Genomic DNA, 23,898 nt, shown 5'->3' with positions numbered 1-23,898 from the left:
AGATAGTCACACATTTTTGCCTCTGTGTTTTGTCTTGGGTAATAAACACATATCTTTTGGATTTTTGTTTGTTTGTTTGTTTTGAGATAGGGTTTTACTATGCAGTCTTGGTTGGCCAGGCCAGCCTAATACTGGAGATCTGGAGATCAGGCCAGCCTAAAACTCATAGATATCTGCCTGCCTTTGCCTCCCGTGTGCTGGGAATTTAAAGGTCTGTGTCCCCACACCCAGCCTGTTTTTGCAATCTCCTAAACTGACTATCTTCCAAAAATATAGTCTATGCTATGATGGTTAGTTTTCATTATAAACTGAACATGACCTAAAAATCGCTTGGGAAGAGTTTCAGTAAGGGTTTGTCTTTATTGGGTTAGCCTGTGGCATGTCTACGGGGGATTGTCTTAAGTTAAGATATGGGATGTCCCAGCCCACCAAGAGTGACACAATTCCCTAGGCAGGGAGTCCTGAATTGTGTAAGAGTGGGAAATCAAACTGAGTGCAAGCGAATGAGTGAGGATCCATACATATATATCTCTCTTGACAGTGGGTGTGATTTGACTAGCTGTTTTAAGCTCCAACCTCCTTAACTTCTCACTTATAATGGTGGTGCAGGACAATTATCTATATTCTGTCAATTATGCTTTAAATTAATGCTGATTGGCCAGTAGCCAAGCAGAAAGTAGAGGCGGGATAACCAGACAGGAAGTAGAGGCTGGTCAATGAGAACAGGAAAATTCTGAGAAGAGTGAAGCTCCGTCTGGAGTCCTGTCCAGACACAGAAGGAAGATATGACATGCCCTGCCAAAAACAGTACCAAGTCATGTGGCTAACATAAATTAGAATAATGGGCTAATGTAAGTTATAAGTGTTAATAAGAAGCCTGAGTTAATGGGCCAATCTGTTTATCATTAATATAGACCTCTGTGTGATTTCTTTGGGACTTGATGACTGTGGGAACCAGGCAGAACAAGGACTGGGCAGGACAGAAACCTCAGTCAACATAACGGACTATATCTTAGAATTCCAAGCTAAAATAAACCCCTTTCCTTCCCTTAAATTGCCCTTTGTTGGGGTATTCTACCATAGCAGCAGAACCGAGACGCATGGTATTAGATGCTATAAGACTACCCTGTTCTTGTTCTACACTTTGGGACTTAAGCTGCCTAAGTTCCAGTGTAGAGTACTCTACTTTTAGTTCATTTTATTTTATTCTGTGCAAGCTATGTCTTGATGCCTTCAGTTTGTGTTCTGGGTGCACATTGTCTCTCCATCCTGTGACTCAAGCACGGTACACGCCATTGTCTCAGACATGGTTTTTCTGAGTACATGTCCATGTGTGTTGTGATGGAGGAGCTGTGGCTGATGCTCTGCCAGCTCCAGTCCTCAGATCCGCTTCCCTGGATGATGTGCCACACAGAAACACATTACAGCATCTGAACTTCCCAGGAATAAGTTGTCTTGTCGTCTTCTGCTCTGTGTTCCTTAGCTTTGTCTCCTTTCATTCTCCTTGCATCTTTGTCTTGACTGGAGCAAGAATTCTGACATTCTGCCTCCTGGCCACAGTCAATGGATATAAAACTGTGCCGGTCATTTACTTGTCTTTACCATGCTTCACCATTGGGCCAGCATGATCCACATTTGGCTAACTAGTCTCCTTTCCTGGGGTTTTAAAACTGACAGTGAGAAAGAATGGGTGTGCACCACCATATGGAACTGGAAGAGAGAAACCACAGAAGAGAGGCTGAGTCAATGGAAGGAAGGTATTCCAATATCCTGGGAGGGCATCTCTTTCCTCATCTCCTTCCCTATTGTCCTAGAGCTTCTAACACAAAGTCCTTCATTTTGCTAAATGTTGTTCTAATTAAGCACTTCCTTTTGCCACCAATTCTGTCCTAATTATCACAGTGAGGTTAGACAGCATGCTGCCAATAAAAACAAACTACATGCACAACCAATATGATTTCTGCCTCTCAGTCAAGATGGCACCACCATGTATCTATCAGTACCGCAACCATAGCGTGTGACTTACAGAGTCTTCCGGCGTCATATGGTGTTGCAGGGAGCTCTTTCCTTCAGTACTTTAAATGTGAGGACAGGGAGAGAATTTTTGGTGGTTGTCAAAGATGTCTTAAAGTAGTCTACATTTCTTTCTCCAAGACTCATCTTTTGTGTATGCTCCCAGACAGTCATCCAAAGCATTTATATTAATTGCCCTCCTACCTGTAAAGTAGGAAAACTCAGCAACCTTTTATGTTCATTTTTATCCTAGACATTTTCTATCTGGCGGTAGATATGTGGATATCACATTATATTTTTAGTTCTCATTTTCCTAATTACGAAGAAACTTGTGCAGTATTTTAAGATCTAGAAAAAAAATTATGGATAGCCAGGCAGTGGTGGCGCACACCTTTAATCTCAGCACCTGGGAGACAGAGGCAGGTGGATCTCTGTGAGTTTGAGGCCAGCCTGGCCTACAAAGCTAGTTCCAGCATAGGCTCCAAAGAGCTACACAGATAAACCCTGTCTTGAAAACAAAACAAAACAAAAAAAGTTTATAGGTATGTGCATACATACGTGTATCTGTGTGTGTGTGTGGTTTGTCTGTGTATGTACATGTGCACATGCATGCCGTACCTGCAGAAGCCAGAAGAGGGCATCGGATCCCCTGTAGCTGAAGTTACAGGGGGTTGTTGAACTGCCTTATGTGGGTTTGGGGTACTGAACTCAGGTCCTCTGGAAGAGCAACAGGCATTCTTGACCTCTAAGCCACAGGCTGAGGTCATGAGGATTTGTCATTATGAGGACACAGGACATATGGGAGATGCATGTCCTCCAAACAGCTAAAGCAAACTGGCAGATGGCAGATGGCAGCTGACTCAGTGCACAGGGAAAGAAAGGGATGAGCAAAAGCTGAACCTAAGATATGAGCTGCAGCCACAGTAAGCAATAGATGCTATACTCCAAATAAGGGAGCGGGGGTTCTATTAATTGATTTTCTGTTACTATAACAAAATATCTGGGGCTGGCTAATATATAAAGACAGGCTAAGTAAGCTTATGGCTTTAGAGGCTGAAAGCCTGAGTCTGGGTGGTCTTATCAGTCTTGCTTCTGGTGAGGCATCCTGGTAGATGGCATCATGGCAAGCTTATGTATGAGAGGGGCACACACGGTGGGTCAGGAAGCCAGTACCTCACAGGGGATAGGCTTCCTTCCTTCCTTCCTTCCTTCCTTCCTTCCTTCCTTCCTTCCTTCCTTCCTTCCTTCTCTTTCTTTTGTTTTATTTTACGAGGCAGTGTTTCTCTGTGTAGCCCTGACTGTCCTGGAATTTAGAGATCCTCTGCCTCGATTAAAGGTGTGCTCTACCTTTGCTCCCTTGCTCCCTTCTTTAAAAAAAAAAAAAAAAAAAAAAGACTGACTCACAATCAGGCAGTGGTTTCTCACACCTTTAATTTCTGTACTCAGTAAGCAGAAGCACAAAGATCTCTGGAGTTCAAGGTCAGCCTTGCCCACAGAGTGAGTTCCAGGACAGCCCAGGCTACACAGAGAAGCCCTGTCTCAAAAAACAAAACAATAAGATCCTGACTCATACAGAACTAATAGAAGGCCCATATGAACTTGACTAGATCCATTGCTGGCCAATGCTTGTAATCCCAAATCAGGAACAGAGACAAAAGGAGAGAGTGAGTTGGAGACTAGCCTGGGGTCATAGAAAATTCAAGACAAACCTGGGCTCCCCAGTGAGTCTCTTATAAAACCAAGGATCAGGGATATATCCCTATGATAGCTTGCTTGCTTACAATGAGCAAAGCTATGGATTTGAACCCCAATACTGAAGGGAAAACCCCTCAGTCCCATCTTAAGATGATGGACCTTTAATGCCCCTACCCTTCACTAGGTCCCACCCCTTGGAGGTTCTACTACTTAACCACCATCATATTGGGAGCCACACTTACAACACAGGAACCCTTGGAAGATACACTCATCTAGAAGGGGCAGGGATGGCAGCTGGGCCTTCCCATCCCCCTGGAGAGAAGATGCTCTGGGCTAGCTGTGTCCAACTCTTCATTCAGACAAAGAGGCAACCAGTAGCTGGTACTTCAGATGCGGAAACAGGGACAGGAGTGGGTCTGGAAGAAAGCCCTGGGAGAGAAAAGAGATAGGAAGAGTCCTCCACTCCACCCAAACCCGGACAGGGGACAGGTGCACAGTTCAAGAGGAAACAAAGAGGGGCTCGCTGACCCAGAACAGGTAGGCGCACAGTTTAGCCACATCCTGGGCACAGCAGAGGGCTTCCCGGAAAGGACCAGGAGAATTCCACGCTGCTGGGTGAATGAGGACAATGTCAAATCTAGGAGCAGGGTTCTGGGCAAACCTGCCCAGCCAGAAGGGGAAATGTCACTCTCCTACCACCACCCTGCCCCACATCCTGGTGCCCTCTGCATAAGAGACTTTCAATACTTGCCAACATCTGTAGTTGCTTTTAGTGGTTAGAGTTGCCTATCACATACTGGCTACAACTTGCCTTTATTAAGCTGGACACTCATTGATTGCTACAAAGTCTGGTCTGATCTGAAATGAAGCAGACAGTAGGACAACAGGAGGGCTGTTTAGGCTCCCTGGGGGTTGCACAGCGTGGTGGGAAAAAAGCCCCTACCGGCTGAGAACACACTCTGTCCTAGCCCTTCCTGACTAAGGTGATCTTAGTCCTACCTGAAGGATAAGCTTGCAAAGACTCACAAAGCCTGAAACAGTCAGAAAACAGAGGAGAAAAGACGGGAAGAGCTTAACTCATGGCCAGCATTTCTCTGTGGCTGCACCAAGGTTTTCCATTTGTTGACCTCTGGTGCCAGACGCTTCTCTATCAGATACGAGTCTAAGAGGTCCCTGTCTCAGGTGGCTTCCCTAGAGCAGGAAATCAAATGGGAAAGGTTGCCAAGAAACACATGTTCCCTACAAGGTGGTTGCTGTTTGCATAATGCTTTGTCTCCTGAACTCAAACAGGAAGTTTAACCCCCCAAGTCTTCCTAGGCTTCTTCCTACTCTGGTGTTTAGAGTTGGGGGATATAAGCTAGGTCACTGGAGTAGAGTCCTCATAACTAAAACTGATGTCTGTATCAGAGGGGAAGAAGCCTTGCAGACAGGGGCATGCGTGTAGTGCTGCTATTGTGCAATACAAAAAGTATTCACCAGGCCCTGCACCACGCTGTCCTTGTCCTAGGCAGTGTGAGCTGAAATAAAGCTCCTTTCTTTGCAAAGTAGCTGGCCCCAGGAATTTCATCATAGTAATAGGAGGTTAATTAATAACTAGACTAGCTGATGTCATATTTATTTTACAGATGTGAAAACTGGGCTTCTAAAAGTTCCTAATTGCTTGTATATTAATATATATATATAATGTGTAATTAACATATATAGCATATAGTATATTAGCATACTATAGTGTTAGCAGACATGACATACTAGTGAGCTGTATACTAATATAAATGTATGCTATAGTGTATTAATATGATATATAATATGTAATGCACATACCAATGAAATATGATCCATAGATCTGTATGCAACTCAGATACTGGATAGAAAAACCTATGATGCAAACAGTATCTAAGGTCTCAGTACATTGGTTCACATTAAGAGAAATAATTAAGAGCATTTCACAAAGCCTTTTACATGGAACATGACCATCAGATTTATTCCAACTTGCTCTCCTGCTATTTTAAAGAAGGGGAAATTAGCTTTGGAATCAGAATTTTGAGGCTGGCCCAATGACCTGGGTCTGTCAACTTAGATGCATAGAAAATTGAGACAGGATTGGGAGTTCAAAGACATCATAGATAACTCAGTGGTGCTAGGCCTTCCAGGCACATGAAAGGTCCTAGATTTGATCCAGGGGTGAGGGCGGGACTATGTGAAAATTTCCATTTCCTCCGCCATGCAGAGGAGGCTTCCCTGGGCCTCCATTCTTAGGAGGTGATAATGGGCCTGAGCCATGCAGCTCCTCCTTCCCACAGGTGGGTGCTGGCTTGTCACCAGTGCCCAGCACCTCCTGCTCTCCTGACTTGAGCTCCCTTTCTGGAGTCTCCATTGTTTTAACAGACAGAAACTCTAGACTGGAGTAGCAAGCTGTAATAAGGTGCCCATGGCCAGCTGCCAGAGAATCCCCCAAGGAAAGGTTTTTCTTTTTCTTAGTCTGGGGTTGCCCTTGTGTTCCTAATTAAACCTGTGTGGGTAACTGCCCAGTCCACATACCTTTGAATTCAAACCAGAAAGCAGTCATATTTTAGATATGAAAAGCAAGCATTGAGCCTGGTGGTGGTGGCACACACTTGGATGCCAGCACTTGGGAGACAGAGACAGGCGAATCTCTGTGAGTTCGAGGCCAACCTGGTCTACCTGAGCTAGTTCCAGGATAACTAGGGCTGTAACACAGAGAAACCCTGTCTCAAAAAGCCAAAGAAGAAGAAGAAGAAGAAGAAGATGAAGAAGAAGAAGAAGAAGAAGAAGAGAAAGAAAGGCAAGTGTTTTTAATTTTTTAAAAGTAGTAGAACAACTTCACAATATAATACATCTCTGAGTCAGATGCAAATGATGACAAGATTTAATACCACCCCAAAAAGACTGTACTAGTTTTGGGAGAGGTAATTGCTTTCTGTTTTTTGTCTTTCTGTTTCTTGTTTCTTGTCTTATGCATTTAAGGAATGGCCAAGTTCCCACAGTAAGTTGGGTCTTCCTCCTTTCTGCCACGGAGGAAAGTTGTTCTCATAAGAGACACGCTTGGTGTCTGCACACTTGTCCATCCCTGTCGGCAGCAGGGTGAACTGCCAGTCAACGGGGAAAGTTGTCAGTGCACCTCAGACACTGAGACGGCAAAAAGAAGCCGACCACCATGAACACCACACCGTTCACCCTGGGGCAGGCCATGCCTCTTCTTGGGATTCAGGGATTTCTTTTCTATCCTCACTTGCCGAGTAGCTGGAGGGACATCCACAGGGGCAGCATTTCTTCTAAGATTTTCCTTTGACCGTTTTCCTCAGGCATGGGCCAATCAATTAATTACGAAGCACGAACATGTCAAGTTTCCTCAACATTTTCTTCTGGCAATAGCTAGCATAAGACCTCCAGAGAGGTCGAGGGAGATGGCCCAGTAGGTGAAACACTTGCAGTGCATGTGAGGGCCCGAGTTCTGATCTCCCAGGACCCACGCAATGAAGTCACAGTGGCAGGTTCATGCCAGCCTAGTGGTGGTGCGATGGGAAATAGTGACTGGTGGCTCCCTAGGAGCTCACTGACTCCCTCATGTAACCTCCGCCAGTGAAGTTCTGGGCCAGTGAGAGACCCTGACTCAAACAAAAGGCGGGAGTGCTTGAGGACACCCCGAGTGCCTTCTGACCTCCATGTGCATGCGTCCACATGTGAATGTGTGTACCTGCACACACAAGTGTGCCTATTCACCCACAAGCACACACGTACCCAGACACACACAGATCAGGGAGAAAGAAATGAGACAAGAACTGCTAAATTGCTGAGAGAACATGCCAAGCCAGGACCATCTCTCAGGAAGGGGCCTGATGTGGGCTGTGGGCTGTGTTCTTGGTTCTAGGTGTAGTTTCTTTCCAGCTGCTTCCTTCCTGTGTCATTGAAGGCCTGTTTCCTCCACCCCTACACCTTTGGGTACAGTGGGAAGACTCCAGATACTGAGTTTCAGCCTCGGTAGCTCCTTAGTCATGGTATGACCTGTGTTATCATTTGCCCTGAAGGACCAGTCATGTTCCTCTTAGTGTGTGTCACTGTCTAGAATGAGCCAGTTTATAGGTACCGTGAATGAATGAAAGCTTCTTGACTGGGTCTGGTTTCTGCAGGCTCTGAAGCCTCCCTTACATGTCTGCAATGACTGGAGGGAGCCAGCATCTGAAGTAAGAATAGACTCCTACAGTTGGCCAAGACTGAGCCTGAAGCTGAACTGCTTCCTGGTTATGTGGATAAAGATTTTAGTGGTTTTTTTTTTTTAGATTCATTTATTATATATTCAGTGTTCTGTCTGCATGTACTCCTGCACAACAGAAGAGGGCACTAGATCTCATTACAGATGAATGTGAGCCACCATGTGGCTGCTGGGAATTGAACTCAGGACCTCTGGAAGAGCAGCCAGTGCTCTTAACCTCTGAGCCATCTCTCCAGCCCCTTTTAGCTTTCCTTGCCCTTGGTTTTCTCATCCATGAAACAGGCAAAGTGAAAGTCTAGCCTGTTAGGGTTGTGGGCAAGATGAAACCAGCTAGCAGCTAGCGCGTGTATCGTTAGTGGGATGTCTGGCAGAGGACAAAGACCAGTTTTGTCCTTACCTGCAGCTACACAAATCAGCAGGTGAGATGGTTTAGTTGGTAAAGGTGATTGTTGCTAAACCTGAAGTCTATCCCCAGAATCTACATGGCAGAAGGAGGGAGCCAATTCCTACTATCCTTCGATCTATAGACACACACACACACACACACACACACACACACACACATGCATACATACACAAGCAAACGCTCACATACACACATGTGTACACTAAATGTAGAGTTTTAAAAACAGCAGCAATGCCAGGAGTGACCAGAAGAACTAAGATGGAAGCTGTCTAGCCAGCAATGGAAGATCATGATTATCAACTGGCACATTTTGTTTGTTTGTTTGTTTAGAAGCAGGGTCTCATACATCCCCAGGTTGGTCTATGGTCTTATATGTAGCTGAGGAGGACTTCTAAATGTTGGGCCTTCCTGCATTTACCTCTGTGGTGCTGGGATTACAGACCTGGGCCACCCTACCACCTCGCCTTGCACGGTGCATGTTAGACAGTCCACCAACTGAGCCGCAGCCCAGCTCAGTCCCTTCTTTCTGACTCTTCAGCTGTCTCTTACCTTCAAATGAAAGCTAGAAGGCCATTACTTCAGCCAGGGGAGAAAGAGCACAGGCTCCCTCTCCCACATAACAGCTCATACAGTGGGTGGGAGGAGACAGAAGGAGATGCCTCCTAGGACCTTGCTCCTTCACAAATGGCCACACGGTTATTAGCTGACGTTGCTCCCCTGAACTAGCTCCTGTGGTAAGAGTGGATAAGTCCCATTTTTCTCCACCTCTCTCCTATCTCCTCATCTTTCTTTTGAATTGTTTGATTAGCTCTTTCATCATCATCATCATCATCATCATCACCATTATTATTATTAGTTTTGTTTTCGCTATGCTGAGGCTTGTACCAGAGGATTGCAGATGCCAAGCAAGCCCTCCGTCACCGATCTCTGTTCCTGCTCCTTTCTCTTAAGGTCTAACGCTCATTTCCCGGCAGTGATGATGTGTCTCTTAACAGTCTGGTCATAGGGCCCTGCTGAAGTCATCTTCCTCCTGCATGCCTTCACGTAGTCGCTGCTTTCATCTGGAATGCAGCCCGCAGCCTGACCCTGGGCTTGACGTCTCAAAACTTCCCTTTTGCCTTCTCCTCGTATCTGGCCTCTGAGCAGCCTCAGTGAGGACCCATGGACTCCAGCTCAGAGGACCCACACTCCCCTCCTCTTCTTTCACTTACTGTGCCAGCTGTCCTCAGGGGAATCTCCTGAGGCATAACTCCGAGCAGGTCATTCTCAAAGGAGCTCAGTGGCTTCTTGTTATCTATATAATACAGTCCAGATTCCCGAGTTAGCAATGGCAGTTCCCCACTCCAGAAAGCAGACAAGCAAGCCCAAATGCCCAGACCCCAGGCCCAACCCTGCTCTGTCTCTTTTCATGTTTCTGCTCCTACCCTGTCTCTCAGGCATAAGGCAGAGCCGTATTAGCTGCGTGTACAAGCACAAGGAAGCCACTCCGTAAATATTTGTTGAACAGGAAGGAATACTCCATATAATCAAAGAGTAATGGTGTGTCCATGAGGACAGTGTCTAAATATTTGTTCTCAGCAGAGGCCAAGACAAGGGCTTCTCCTCCTGGGTCTGGAAGATGAAGGGTCCATGGGCCTTTGCTCTTAGAGAGAGGAGATCTTCTTTTGCCATGTTTTAGAGAGCACTTTCCCCAAGGCATGACGGTGTTGGTTGTTTTGTTTTGTTGAGATAGAGAGCTCTCTCAATGGGCTGGAGTCACTTGGTACCCTAGGCTCAAGGGCTGGCTTTCAAGCCTTGGGGATCTGCCTGTTTCTGTCTTCCCATTCCTGGAATTAGAATTTTTGCTACCATGTGCCTTTTTCTTATACTCTTTCCTTGTGGTGTGTGTGTGTGTGTGTGTGTGTGTGTGTGTGTGTGTGTGTATGTGTGTGTGTGTGTGTGTGTGTGTATGTGTGTGTGTGTGTGTGTGTGTGTGTGTGTGAGAGAGAGAGAGAGAGAGAGAGAGAGAGAGAGATGTGTACATATTCATGTGACTATGACAGCAAGACAGCCTCAGGTATCAGTCATTGCCTTCCACTTTGAGACAGGACCTCTTGTTCCTTGCTGCAGATGCCAGGCTAGCTCCTCTGCGAGCTCTGGAGATTCTCTTGTCTCCACCTTGCTGGGATTAGGGTTATAGGTATGTGCTACGGTGGGTGTCTGACTTTTTTCTGAGTTCTGAGGATTTGAACTCAGGTTCCCACACTTGCATGGCAAGCACTTTATCCCCTGAACCATCTCCCAAGCCTGGTGTAATGAAACAACACATAAAAACCTTTAGGTGATTGGAGCTCTGCACCCTGCAGATTTTTCTAATGAGAACACAGTTCTCATCTGAGGAAAATTCTTTGGGGCACCTTTCCAATATAATTCCAATTTATTTTTTTCTATTAGCATTGAGTAATTTTCTATTTTCTCTTTAGAAGGCTATGAGGTCAGAGCCTCATTCTTCTAAAAGTTTCAGAGTCCAGTTCTTCAGTACTCCTGAACAGCAGCCTTGGCAGCATCCTTATGTCGAATGAGCTAGAATTCGGGTTAGCACGTTATAAACGTGAGAAAAACAAAAAACCCCAAACCACGATCATGTCTGTGGTGCTGGTGACCGGTGAAATGAAAGAGGACTTATCATGGGAACTGATCGCGTTGTGTTTAGGCTTTCAGTAAGGTGCCTGGAGCAGAAAGAGCATGACGCCTCTGAGGAGAACTGGGTCGTTTTGGTCCTCTCTGTGACAAGATTGTAGATTCCGCGCTGATAGCTGATGCTCTCACCCCATTAGACGATGGACTGAAGGCCCACTGGCTGCCTGAAGGTTTTTGCATACTTAATCGCTTCTGTTCCTCGCCACCCATGGTCAGTTGTCTTGAATTTGCGATTTAGAATGAAATAGCATCTCACTGAGTGTGGTGGCATACATCTTTCACCCATGCACTCAGGAGTCTGAGGCAGGAGGAGCACAAGTTCTAGGCCAGTCTGGACTACATAGTGAGATATAGATAGTCTGGGAATCTTGTAAGCCGGCAGTTCTAGGATGTTTTGTTTACATGTGAATGCATCCATGTGACATTGTAAGAACTATCAGGCTTACACACACACACTTATTGTCAGGCACTACTGTGAGAATGGGCACCTTCCTCAGCTCTAAGCCCCTCTACGTTCCCCTGCATAGACTCTCAGGATAAATATTGAGAAGAGCAGGAGCACAGCCCAGGATGACCCACAGCCTCAAGGACTATTTCAAATCCTCCTCCAAGCCTAGCCTGTGGCAGCGGACACTCCTGGTGCCCCACAGCAGCAGACCCAGGAGCAGCTCCAGCTCCTATGTGTTCACCACCCTGTCTCTTCTGCTTCTCCCCCTATGCCAACCTTTTCCCTCTACTTCCTTCTCTGCCCTTAGCTTCTGTGTGGCTCACACCTTGCTTCTACCCACTCTAGCCTTTGGGATCCTGTTCCTGTTCTGACAGTGAAGGAGCCTGCACGTCTCACTTCAGAGGCCTCCAGAGGTGAATTTGATGAGTTCTGTTGGCCTCAGCCCTTGACAATCAATCCCGCTGGGGAGGGGGCTGAGTGTTAAGTCTCCGTGGATTGTGTGTCTGCCTGTCTTTGTGACAGAGAAACCAGGGTTACAAAAAGAATTCTGTTCCTCGCTCTTTCTTTCTGGATAGATATAGTTTGATTAATTCCTAGGAAAATGACACTTAATAAATTTGCATGTTTTGTGTGAAAAAAAAAAAACCCTTCAGATAGCAAGGGCACATAGAGGGAAACTAGGGAGCAAAATGTTCTTTGTGAAGAGAGTATGGAGCAACAGTTTGGTTGATGAAAGACTAAGACTCAGAAATCAGGATGGACTGGCTGGAAGACGGCCCAAGGTTAGAAACCAGCCTGAGGCCCCATGGTGAAGGAACAGGAATGTCGCTGATGCAAGGCATGGATCCCCATCTCTGGGTGAGCGCCTCTTCTACAGAACTGCTCTTCTGCTTTGTAACCCGGGGAGGGACCGACTGCTCAGCTTCAGGAGAGCTGAGTGTCGCCTCTCCATTCAGTCCCTTTGAAGAACCAGAGCAGCTCACACACGCAAGATGTGTCTCCTAGCGTTTGTTAATTACGCAAAAAGCTCACTCACGGGCCCCAAAAGCTTTCAAAGAATTTGATAAGAACTAGGTTCCCCATGTGCTCTGTGAAGATTATCTTAGAAGATTTATTGATGCATACTTGGACCAAACTTTCTATTTTATTGGTGTCTGAAGCTATCTCTGCTTTCCCACACCCCTTTGTCATTGTGAACTGGAACAAATCCATCATCATACGATGCATAATTCTCGAAGCTTCCTTTTGTAGAGACATCTTCGTTTTCCTCACAGTTCACGACTGAAGCGACGCGACATTTTTTTTTTCTTTTGAAGACATGAACATTAGAACATTTGGTCATGTAAAGACAAGCCTTTGTTCTCTCTTATCTGATCTTATGTTTTGTGATAGTAACTGTCGACTGCTGTCAGATTAGGAGAAGAAAATCAAAATAATGAGCAAATTTACTGAGTGCCTTTGGGAAAGATACGTATTTGGACATATGTTGGTTTTGGTCAAAATAAGACCCATTTTTTTTTTTCATTCAGATAAAATCATTATAGCAGTTTTCTAGCTGGTATCAATGACAGACTTTCTTTATCCAATTTATTCCTCATACATACATACATATATACATACGTGTATATATAGGTATTTGTTCTTTATATATTATATTCGCCTTTGAATATTTTTTGATATAATCCTTTCAGTCTATTCAGAGGTCTTCAGGACTCTCCACTCATGGCTGCCTTGCAAACTCCCTTGCATAGCAGCCATGGTTTCCATGATGCCTCTGTTCATGTCCTCTGCTGAGTCAGGGCCAGGCTGGTCAGGTGCTAGGAGCACCGAGGATGTGCTAATCTCTTTGCGCCCAAGCACGTGGGACCTCTTCCCCTTTTCAAATCTGACTCCAGTTCTTCAAGTTCAGATCGCAGCTTTCCTGTCCCACGTGATCCTCTTTAATTCGGTCTTCAGCCACCTGCAAAGCTCCACATGTCTAGAAGGTAGGCAGTGCTGAATGAGGCAATGCCCACCCTCAGGAGCAGCAGCTGAAAGACCCAGGCAGCAGGCTGGCAACTCAGTATGTTGCACTTCCTCTTCATCTCCACTCAATAAAACATAGAGAAAACGTTGCTCCCTGGCATCATGGCAGCTGCTGAGCTGCTTGTAGTAGATGGGATTCCTTCAACCCATTCAAAGAGAAAGAAAGCTCTCTCTTGTTTGTGCCTTCTTCAATCTCTGTGCATCACCCATCCCCAGCTTGGAAACTCAGGATGTGAAAGGTTTCATTTGGTGGTGGACACCTCTCCCAAGCTTGGATGAGGGAGGAGGCATCAAGCTGAACTTTAAAAACTGTTAACTAGCCAATGACGGTGGCAGAATAGGGGCAGAGAATGAGTGGGCCTGGGGCATGTGAGGAAGTGAGGGCCTGGCTCTGCCGAGGGACCCATATAGAATGAGGTTCTAGTGAGGTATGAAGGAGACGGGCGGCGGCGGGGGGGGGGGGGGGGGGGGGGGAGGGTTCCCGCAACCACACCAAGAAGATCACAGCTTACATTTTACTCATAGGACAAGGGTTTGATAGAGAAGTCCTTCTAGAGATTTGGTTGTGATGATGGCTGTCCTGAGAGAGAGGCAAGACACTTCTTTTAGGAGCAATGGGAATGATAGAGGCGTCTTTTAAAGTCTATGAGTCCTGATGAGCTGGAAGATAGAGAAGTAGGCACGTCTCTAGTCCCTCAGTTTCCAGAATGGATTTTTGCTTTAGCTGGAAAGAATGCCTGCCATGGTTTTTGTAAGCCTGGTACTGGGCTGGTTATTCATCTAGTCCTACAAGTTGCCTTTCTAACATCTGCCCTATGATGCTGGAGTCACGTGGGTTTTTTTTTTTTTTTGGGTGCGGGGGTTGACTGGCAACATTTCCTGGCCCCTTTCACCAGCTGGCTTTTCCGGTTAAGATCTACAAGGGGTCGTGGTGGGAGATCAGAGGGCAGAGGAAAGAGAGATGCTTCCTGCGCCTGCCTCCGTCTGCAGGTGTGGCGGTTGCTGGAGGTTGCTAGCAACAGCTGCAAGAACAGCAAGGATTGGGCGATTCCTGTCTCCAGCTGTCCAGTTGGTTCAGGCTTTCCGAAGCGACCCCAGTCGTTCTCCAGGGGGACCTAGCAGTTGCCAGCCCGGGAGCCTCGACAGCCACCCTGCTTCCTCTTTGCTTTTCAGTCCTTTCTTTCAGCATTGTTTTTCCTGCGTCATCAGCAGCATGGCAAGCAGAGCCCGTGGTGTGTTCCTTGTGTACAAAATGCCTCAAATAGACTGCAATCTGGTGGCACACACCTGTAAGCCCAGCACTCCGGATTCTTCTTCCTCTTCTTTCCTGTCCTGCTTTCCCTCCTTTCCCCTCCCCCTGCTTATTTTCTCCTTTCACCTCCCCTTTTCACGTTTCCCCCTTCTTTCCTGTTCCTCTGTTTCTCTTCTTTCTTTCTCCCCTCTCTCCCCTCCCCTCCCTCTCCCTGCTCTTCTTCCTCTTCCCGGCTAGACTGTGATGGATACACTTACTGGAGTGTTCAGGCAATGAATGAAAAATTAGCAGAGATCCAGTAGCCCAGATCCCCATTTATCTACTGATAGCCACCATTCTGAGTGGATTATGTGAGTAAGGGTTTTGATCTTGTTTGGAATGTATTGACAGTAGGAGGGTTGAATTACTCAAATTGGTTTTATGCATGGGCAGATTTCAAATGCATGACAAGCTCAGAAAGAAACAGAAAGAAAGAAATGGGGGTAGGGGATATTCCAACATCACTATAATTCTCTCATGTTCAAGTTCCATCCACCATGCCTTCTGAATACACATTGAGTATCATAAAAACAAGTGACTCAGCCTTAATGAGGTGACTAAGTCACTTAGAGAAGAACAGTCCCTCCAAGCCTCTGAAACCATCTTGGCAACAGAGTCTTTGGCTGCCACAAAGCATTGCTGTACCTTCCTAAAGGATGTCTGGGAAGCATCCTGCTCCCAGCAAGATAGTTGGATTCTCTTTTTAGAGGTTTCTTGACAATGGTTTCTCAGCGTCTTGTACACATTGTGTAAATACCACTGGTGGCAGCACTTAAGTGTGGCATGGTCTCCTAATGCCATTGTGAGGGAGCCACACAGTCTGGCTGTTGTCTGAACCATACGCCTCAGTAATGGGAACTGGAGCGGGAATAGGAAGTGTCTTTGAAAGGGATCGTTGGTGAGCAATGTGGGCAGGGGGGAGTACAAATTAAAAGCAAGAATGACTTAGCTTTCTGTGGCCTCTCATTTGGATGGGCCTTAATGTGCACTTCACTAAATGTCCTGGTTAGTTTTTGTGTCAACTTGACACGAGTTAGAGTTATCTGGAGAGAGGACTGTCTACTGAGAAAATGTCCTGTAAGACCGGCCTATGGGGAAGCCTGTGGTATGTTTTCCTGATTAAAGATTCATACGAGAGGGTCCAGCCCACAGTGAGTGGTGCCACCCTTGACAAGTGGTCGCAGATGGTATAAGAAAGCTGAGCAAGCCATGCGGAGCAAGCTAGTAAGCAACACTCCTCCATGGCTTCTGCTCCTGCTTTGTGTTCTTGCCCCGACTTCCTTTCTCCACAGGTTGCTTCTGGTCATGGTATTTTATCACAGCAGTAGAAACCCTGACTGACACAAATGTGGTGGTTGGTCCCATATATATTCTCTTCCAATTCCTTGGTCTTGTATGTCCTGTCTGATTATATTATGTAAGTCTGTGGACTTTATCCTAAAATATTCTACAGCCTGGGATGGGTGGTACCTACCTTTAAACACAGGGTGTGGGTGGCAGAGACAGACAAATCTTTGGTAATTCAAGGCCAGTCTGGTCTGTGTAGAAAGTTCCAGACCAGCCAGAGTCACACTGTGAATTAGCCTCTCTCTTTTCATTTCTCTGTCTCATGTCTCACAAATAACAAAGTATTAATGGTCCCCCACTTGAGTATGGGGTTTGAACCTGGGTCCTCTTCCATTCTAGGCAAGTACTCTACTGTTGAGTTACATGCCCAGTCTTTATTTTACTGTTTGTTTGGAGGCAGGGTATTGCTAAGTTTCTCAGGCTAGTCTTGAACTCACTCTGTAGCCCAGACAGATCTTGAACTTGTACTCCTTCTGCTTCAGCTTCTTGGGTACCTAGGATTACAAGTCCAGCTGGGTTACTAGACTCTCATGTCTGATCCCAGGTCCACTAGATTATGGTTTTCTAATATTTTCCACTTTAGAATTCCTTTCACCTGAGAAATTTTTATATGACGCTGTGAATATAGGTATATGAAATACATATATAAGCCAAACATTTCTTGACAATAAGTTATAAAGAAATTTATTTTAAAACAAGTCTTTGCCATACATACATTAATTAAAGACAAAAGCAAATTTGCATACTAATGAGATGAATGTGCTTGTTTATTTTCACATAAAGAATTAAATCTTGGCTGAATATTTGATGCTGCAGGATATGGAACATCTTCAATGCTTTTCACAGCTGATTGATATTTTGATTTTATAATCAGTAATGTGGAGAACAATGGTTTGCATAAACACATAGTACAAAATTGCATAAGGAAGCTTAGGGCCATCTCAGAAATTGTTGGAAATTCTTTCCTAATCCCCAGCCAATATATCATTTAATGATTTTTCTTTCAATGAAATTCAAGTCAGTAACTTAAGCAGCAAATTTTTGTTGTTTTGAGACAGCAGGGCTAGCTTGGTACTCACTGTGTAGACCAGGCCAGTCTTGAACTCAAAACTCAAAGATATCTGTCTGCTTCAGCCTCTGCCTCCTGAGTGTTGGGTTTAAAGGCCCTTTGACTGGCTCAGATAGGAAGTTTTAAAATCAAGCACTTGAACACAATATAAACCAAAGACATACTAATGTAATGTTTGCATGCCGAGGAACAGCAGTAGGAAAATATTAAATGCTGTTGTTTTCCATAATTAAAGCATCATGTTTCTATAAGAGCAAGACAACTTTGTACGTTATACTCTACAAGCCAAGCATACAGTAGGCTCAAGTCTGAACTGAGGTGTTGCGGGCATTGTGTGGGTGATAGCAGGCCAAGGCAAAGCGCAGGTGGTGTGTGCTCAGAACCAAGGCGCAGTGAAGTCCCATGTGTAACACGGGGGTGCTGTCACAAACACTTCAGGTTCACTGCATGTTTGATTTTGAATTCATGTTTGGTCTTCATGTGTGCGAAAGCCCCCTACTATTACCAGAGTGTCACGGTCCCAATATTCAGTTACATGACCCCATAGAGAGCTGTAGCTCATGGAAGGAGAATGCCAGCTATAGAGAAAAGCAACATCCTCGCTGTCTCCCAATTAAAACAAGACAACTCCTACATATAACATTTGAGAAAGTTGTGGAGACTCTCCAGATGTGACTCCTTTTAAAGCCCATATATGGAGCACGGACCCAACTCAGGACTCCAGGTTTCCGCTTATAACCACATGTAAACTGCACCAGTCTGATTGCTAACACGGGGAGGGATGGGATGGGAAAAAAAAATAAAAACAAAAGCAAAACAGCCTGGCAATATTGCGCTTGATTTCTTGGAAACTGATTAGCGCATGAAAGACCTTCTGCCAAACACTCACCATCAAAGAGATAAAAGGAAAAGATTCGCTTCCTGTGTGTAGTCTGCTTTTAGCTTGAATGTCACTTCCAGGAAGCCTTCCCTGCCCCGAGAATCTGATTAATGGCCTCCTGCTATCACTGCCCAGCTCCTGTGCTTTGCCCAGAGTTTAATTACTTATCCAAGTCTCTTGCTAGTCTGTGAGACTCTGTGGGGAGGCACCAGCTGCCTCTGTAATCATAGGCCCTTGTGTGTGTGGGGGAGGGGCGGGGGACAGACGGATGACTATTGGGAGAGTGAACATTTTTGTAAGGAACACCCATGGCTCAGCAGCTTTGTCAGGGACAGACTACGGCAGCAGCAGCAATTCTCAACCTGTGGGTCGCTTCCCCCTTTGGGAGTTGAATGGCCTTTCCATAGGGGTCGCTTAAGACCTTCAGAAAACCAGATGTTTACATTAAGATTCATAACAGTAGCAAAGTTATGAAGTAGCAACGAAAATAATTTTATGGTTGGGGGTTACTACACCATGAGGGAACTGTATTAAAGGGTCACGGCACTAGGAAAGTTGAGAACCCTTGGACTGTAAAATGTTGAAGTTATAGGCTGAATTTCTTGGCTGCAATTTTGCTGATAGTATGAAGGCAAAGGAGAAATCACAGAACTAGAACAGCCATGAAAAGGCAGCGAGAGAGAGGGGCAGTCACTATGAAGAGATTAAAAGGAAAAACAAGCCAGAAATTGATCAGATTCTGGATCAGGCAGGACTAACGGCCTTTGATTGTTAATTCCACAGGTTGTGGTGGGGCTTCTTCTGTTTTGACTGATTCGTTGAGTTAAGACAGAGTCTCATGTAGGCCAAGCTGGTCTCAAACTTGCTGTGTAACCGATGCTGGCCTGAATTTGTAATCCTCCCGCCTCAATGTAATAGTGAGTGTAATACTCACTCCTGAGTGCTTGGATTATAGTTATAGGCCACCATGCCTTAGCAATGAAAGCGATCTTTCAAACCCACTTAATCATTTTCCAAGAAGCGGAATCCAGGGTGGGTATTTGCTTTCCATCCTCTCTCTCTTCTTGTACTAGCAATCAAACTTTTGTTACTGATGAGTGGCTATTATCAAGCAGTTGGACATATGTAAAAGGAGCTGCGGGCCGCTTCCTGCAGTCCGGCTCCCAGTCGCCTGGCTAGCTAGCTTATACCTCAAAGTCACAACACACAAATTGTATTCATTTAAACACTGCCTAGCCCATTATATCTAGCCTCTTCTTGGCTAACTCTCACATCTTAATTAACCCATTTCTAATAATCTGTATATCACCACGTGACTGTGGCTTACTGGAATAAGTCTAACCTATGTCCGTCTCAGAAAGGAGAGCCATGGCATCTGCCTGACTCTGCTTCTTTCTCCCAGCATTCTGTTCGGTCTACTCTGCCTATCTAAGCTGCTGTCCTATCAAAAGGCCAAGGCAGTTTCTTTATTTGACCAATGAAAGTAACATATAGACAGAAGACCCTCCTACATCAGACATAGCTGGAAAATTCAAGATTGTGAATGCTGCAAAATAGAGTTGACTCAATCATGGGTTCTAACTCACACCTAGGGGGCATATTCCTCACTATTCCCGTGTCTTAGTTCAACTCACTGAAAGCTGCACTTTCCTCTGAAATAATGTGACTAGTTTGAGACACATTTAATCATGGCAAATTCTCCACACTTTCTTGGAAAAACTGTTCTTATTCTGATAGAAGGGCAGCAACGTATGAAAAAAGGCACAACCCCCCCCCTTGGGCTTTTTATGGTCAAGCCATTAAAAGCACCTGCTGCCAAGCCTGACCTCCCACGTTCAATGCCTAGTTCCCAGCAACCCGGACTCTGCAAGTAGACCTCTGTCCTCTACATGAGTGCTGTGCAGTACTGTGATGCACATGTGACCACACACAATAAGTGTACAAAACAATTAAAAAAGATCCTCAAAGAATGGATATTGTCTTGTTTCTGTTGGCTTCTGATGTTTTTCCACTAACCAGAGTCCGGGGAGGTTGCCTGAATATATATAGTCTTCCTGAATGTACCACTCCGTAACCACAACACATCTTTCCCATTTCCCTTTCTCGTCTCACATTTGTCTCTGCTTAGAAAATGTCTGCGAATACTTTCATTTCCTTCATTTACCAAGAAGGAAAAAAATAAGGACAGCGGAAATGTGTCTTAATATTCATCCGGTCGTCATAAAGCTTGTCAATGCTGAAGATGCAAGTGGAGATACGGAATACTAGAAGGCCCTGGAATCAAGGAGATTCTGATCTAATCATTGTTAGTTGTCCAATTAACTATTCATATCTGCCAAATTCCCGAGTTTGACTGTACATAAAGCAGGGATATCAGGAGAATGACTGGCTGTGCTGCTCAGTCTTTTAGATGATCCTACAAAATATTGCTTTCTTTCTTGTCAAATGACAATTGTTTCTTCCTCTGCAGGAAGTGGTGGGCTGATCTGTTATTCAGAGCCCTGGATAGTAAGACCAGGGTTGTCTATGCTTACAAAAGAACTTTAGTAATTCAACCCAACTGTGTTTCAAACATTGCATCTGGTATGGGCTCCACCCTTATTGCTTGTATCTACCATGAGGTCTATTGCTGGTTTGCTAAAGGGCAGTGTTTCTGTCACAGCAGACAGAGAATTTTGCTCCATTTTCCCCCAAGTAGAAAGCAAAATTGCCACTGGGTATCATTTCCCTCAGGTTCCAGCTGTGTCCACAGTGATTCTGTGTACTTCCTCTAAACTAGTGTGGAACCTGGGGAGTCTCTTTTTGAATCTTTAAAACAGTTCAGGAATGATGGAGAGAAATCTTGCTACAGAAGATTTGATAAGAAACCACAAATATTATTAATTATTATTAATAATTATTAATGACTAATTTTAAGACAAAAATAGATTTTCTTTCTTCTTCAACAAAAACCCCTCCCTCTGACGATGTCTAAAATATTAGAGTTCTCCACTTTTTAATTACTGTATTCTGATAAGAGTCTGTTTATTACCCCAGGGTTTGGTCAGGACAAGGCTGTCTCCTTGTTCTGTGGTCCTTTTGATATCTTGTAAATGTTTGCAGGGTGGGTGGGAGGATTATGGAGACAGGAAGGATAACACATTCTTTATCTTATCAGCTGTGTAACCAAACACTTTAGTCTTTGAGCTCGAACATGAGAAATGGGAATTAACATATGATAAGATGCAATTAAAGATTTTAACACTTACCTGGCTTGGTGTAGGGTAAATATCTAAAAGATTATGTGCAAAAGATGAGTTAATTATTAGAGGTCCCAAATGGACAGGCTACTCACTCAAGCTTTCTATAGATGTTTATCTATTTGGGTTTAAGGTCAACCTTAAACTTTAAGAAATGGTGATAAGATGTGCTCAAGAGAGAAGGGAAGGCACCGCATAGTGGAAAAATCAGGGACATTAGCACTGAATAGAGTGTATTTAAATCCTAGTCATATTTCTTGTTTCTATTTGCTCTAGTTGATTCTCCCCGCATCTCCGCCTCCTCCTGGGAAATGGGGATAGCGATGCTTTTCATTGGGGCTGACAGTGAGATGTTTGGAATGGTGGGCCTTAGAAACTGTGGTTGGATTAGAGCCAGCACCTGTCACCGCGCCTGGACCGCCAAGAGATGGAACCCAGAGCTAGGTGGAAAGGCCACGGTGGCCAGGTTGCGCCCAGGGCTTCTTGGGGCCTTTGTTGGCTACTGGGACTGCATGCACTCAGGCTAGAAGGTGCAGGCCAGATGTGGCGGCTGCACTCCAGCCCGGGCCGCGACACTGATGCAGGGGAAAAGGGCTGGGGAGAAATATATAGGCTGCTCGATTGCGCCTCTATGTGACAGGCCGGAAGGCCAATGGCAGCGGAGGCGGCTCGCTTGGGGCCGTGTCGGCCAATGGCTGGCGGGGACTGGGGCGGGGACTGGTGGGGGCGGGCCCTGTCGAGGGCGGGGCGCGCGGCCGGCGGCGGCGGCGGAGGCGGCTCCAGCAGCGTCGCCGGCGGCCGCGGCAGAAGTGCCCTGGCTCGCGGCAGGTGAGGAGTGCGGGGCTCCGGGCTGGGGGCGGACAGGCGGGACGCGGCAGGGTCCGCGGAGGTCCCACCTGCTGGCAGCGGAGCCGGTGCGTCCCGGGGCCGGCGTCTGGTTGCGCACACGGGGCCTCAGAACGGGGCGCGGGCCGGGCGCCCTCAGCGCATCGTCGCCGCCGCAGCCGCCCCTCGGTTCCGCTCTCCCTCCGGGTGGCCGGCCTGGAGCCTCGTGCGGCGCCGGAGCTCCGGGACTTCACGGGGGAGGAAAGTGCAGTGGAGTGTGCGCGTGCAGCGGGGACAAGAGTTGCGGGCAGGACCCCACGACTGGAGCGCTGGAGGGCTGGTGGTGGCGCCGCCGTGGGGCAGGTAGGGCGGGGGCCGCTTGCCAGCGGGGGACGAAGATGTGCCGGAGGTACCAGAGAAGCGAGCCCCCGCCTCCTCCTAGGCCTGGGTTTCCTTCATCTCAAGGAAGCGGCGAGTGGGACCCCTCTCCCCCCACGACCCCGTGCACCCCCAGGTGCGGTCTCGGAGCTCTCCAGGTGTGCCAGGTGCTATCTGGAAAGCTTGGCGTTAAGTGTTGGCGGCTGAACGCTTCCCGCGCCCGCTTTTATTTCTCGAAGCCTTGCGATCCCGGGAGCGCGTTCATGGCTTACATTCGGAATTAGGAAATAGCAGTAGATACTCTGCTATCTTCTTGGTGCCTGCCATCTATTTTGCTGTTGTGCTTTTGCTGCCCGACAAATTATTTGATAAGAGATAAAGAATGACATAGTTGTTCACTTGAATGCAAAAAAAAAAAATCTAAATTTAGAATCAAGTAGCGCGCTTTGTAGTTCAGGCTCCTTTCTCTTCCAAATGCTTAAAGAATAGTTTTACTAACAGGTTATGATGACATAGGTCCCTTTAACCCCTAACTGTAAACCCTGTTAGATATACTAGACGATGACATTATGTAAGCTGTATAAAAGAAATATTTATGCCCTGTAAATGGAAAAGGCATGCGTTTTTCATAATTGTGGTTTATAAAGTTGTGCAGGCTTACGTCATGGTGTTCAATGATCCGGGGTGTCATGAATCGTGCCATTTATTCTTTCAGGCACCTCTGTTTTGTCTGTGTGATGCTGATTAAGGAATATGCCAAATGTTAAGCAAAGTGTTCTCTCTCATCCATGGAACATATGGGATAGTTCAGAGAACACTTTAAAAACTTAATTCTTACATTACTGTTTTTTCCCCTCTTTTTAAGATGAAAGATTCTTAAATCTTGGAATAAAACATTTCTTGTTCTGAGGTCTGGAGTTGAGAGTTGCGGTGGTCTTTGGGAGGATGAAGGAATATAGTAACTGTAGCCATTACCTTTTTGTTTAAAGATCAAGCTGTATTAAGTGACTGGGCCAGTCCTAAGGCGATGGTGATATTTAGGTGTTCACATATGTGGTTGCTGATGCAAATGTAGGTCACCTGTGTCTAATGAGCCAGCTGCACAGCTGCCTGGGGTGTTTTAAGGGCTCCAGGCTTGTTCTGTTTGCTCCTCTCTGGAGATTTCATTCACTTGTGCCTCACGGTGAAGGTGAAGCTTAGTTTAGGAACCCTGATTTAAAATGTATAGCTGCATTCCTGTGGAGTAGAACACTCGTTTTTGTTTTTTTTTTCCCTGTGAGATGTCAGAACGTATTAGTAAAATTCATTCTAAGCATTATCTTCCAACGAGAGTTTACTAACTTCTTAGATCCATTATTTAATATTCCATGTG

At 45.8% G+C, this 23,898-nt stretch overlaps 1 protein-coding gene across 3 annotated transcripts in view; it reads left to right on the top strand.

The window, feature by feature from the left end:
- Nucleotides 1-23,898, top strand: part of Mgat4a (alpha-1,3-mannosyl-glycoprotein 4-beta-N-acetylglucosaminyltransferase A) — a 138,977-nt gene that overhangs the window by 18,441 nt on the left and 96,638 nt on the right. For 2 of the 3 annotated variants that reach the window (XM_085679533.2, XM_085679531.2), the window contains exon 1: nucleotides 22,070-22,151. The exons of the other annotated variant lie outside the window; for it this stretch is intronic. The gene's annotated coding sequence lies outside the window, so the exon portion shown is untranslated. Of the gene's footprint in view, nucleotides 1-22,069; nucleotides 22,152-23,898 lie in introns of those variants that run through there. 3 annotated transcript variants of the gene reach the window in all.

The sequence above is a fragment of the Myodes glareolus genome, chromosome 18, assembly GCF_982192425.1.
Source record: "Myodes glareolus chromosome 18, mMyoGla1.1, whole genome shotgun sequence".
NCBI classification, from domain to species: Eukaryota; Metazoa; Chordata; class Mammalia; order Rodentia; family Cricetidae; genus Myodes; species Myodes glareolus.
The sequence above is the reverse complement of the archived record's forward strand: the minus strand, read 5'-3'. Positions and strand labels throughout refer to the sequence as shown.